The sequence below is a fragment of the Ranitomeya imitator genome, chromosome 3 (assembly GCF_032444005.1).
Source record: "Ranitomeya imitator isolate aRanImi1 chromosome 3, aRanImi1.pri, whole genome shotgun sequence".
NCBI classification, from domain to species: Eukaryota; Metazoa; Chordata; class Amphibia; order Anura; family Dendrobatidae; genus Ranitomeya; species Ranitomeya imitator.
The window spans coordinates 129,535,695-129,537,201 of record NC_091284.1 but is presented as its reverse complement, the minus strand read 5'-3'; the positions used below and the strand labels follow the sequence as shown (position 1 = coordinate 129,537,201).

The 1,507-nt window shown below is 47.1% G+C and overlaps 1 pseudogene; it reads left to right on the top strand.

The window, feature by feature from the left end:
* The first annotated feature begins 388 nt into the window (after nucleotides 1-388).
* LOC138673317 (U2 spliceosomal RNA) lies at nucleotides 389-464 on the top strand (annotated as a pseudogene).
* The last annotated feature ends 1,043 nt before the right edge of the window (nucleotides 465-1,507 follow it).

Below are 1,507 nucleotides of genomic sequence, written 5' to 3'. Positions count from 1 at the left end.
GATATGGGTATACCTTGACGTTTGGTGGAGAAGCTTAGTATACATTTTTTGCAAAAAACGTATCAACCAAATACCCTGTTTTTTACATCTTTTTACTAGCACTTGCGGATTACTGTGATTTTTTGAAACTGAGTGTTTTTGGTTTTACTATGCTCTTTTGTGTCTTCAATATTTTCAAGTCAATCAGTAGGCCTTTTACCGGGGCTAGTCCAAACTATATGGAGAACAAGAGATCGTTAAAGGTGCTGTCCCATAAGCAACTTTTATAAATTATCCAAAAATGTAATGATGAATGAATTACTTCTGGGATCGGGCTCCTGAGAACCCCATCCGTCCTGAGAAAGGAGGCCCAAAGTCACCTGTTAGAATGGATCAGCAGTGAGCATGTATTGCTTCTCAGCCTTTTGGCTAAGATCAATTGTAGTATAATAATAATAATAATAATTTTTATTTATATAGCCCCAACATATTCCGCAGCACTTTACAATTAAGCGGGGACATGTACAGACAATAAATTCAATACAAGTAAAGACAATTTAAACAGTGACATTAGGGGTGAGGTCCCTGCTCGCAAGCTTACAATCTACAAGATCATTTGAAAAGGCGGCACACTGCATACAATGTGCCAAGTTGTATACCGGGTGGCTTAAGGCCCCGTCACACATAGCGAGATCGCTAGCGAGATCGCTGCTGAGTCACAAGTTTTGTGACGCAACAGCGATCTCAGTAGCGATCTCGCTATGTGTGACACGTACCAGCGATCAGGCCCCTGCTGTGAGATCGCTGGTCGTGTCGGAATGGCCTGGGCCATTTTTTGATCGTTGAGGTCCCGCTGACATCGCTGAATCGGCGTGTGTGACACCGATTCAGCGATGTCTTCGCTGGTAACCAGGGTAAACATCGGGTAACTAAGCGCAGGGCCGCGCTTAGTAACCCGATGTTTACCCTGGTTACCATCCTAAAAGTAAAAAAACAAACGCTACATACTTACCTATCGCTGTCTGTCCTCGGCGCTCTGCTTCTCTGGTCTGGCTGTGAGCGCCGAGCAGCCGGAAAGCAGAGCGGTGACGTCACCGCTCTGCTTTCCGGCCGCTGTGCTCACAGCCAGACCAGAGAAGCAGAGCACCGAGAACAGACAGCGATAGGTAAGTATGTAGCGTTTTTTTTTTTTTACTTTAACGATGGTAACCAGGGTAAACATCGGGTTACTAAGCGCGGCCCTGCGCTTAGTTACCCGATGTTTACCCTGGTTACCGGGGACCTCGGGATCGTTGGTCGCTGGAGAGCTGTTTGTGTGACAGCTCTCCAGCGACCAAACAGCGACGCTGCAGCGATCCGGATCGTTGTCGGTATCGCTGCAGCGTCGCTATGTGTGACGGGGCCTTTATATAGTTGTCTGGTGGAGAACCTGGCCCTCCAGGATGAAGGTCATTAGGTCAGGTAAGTTTTAGAGCCTGATGTTTGAAGTGCCCCAGGTGTGGTAACTCAGGAGTGCCCTAACTCACTG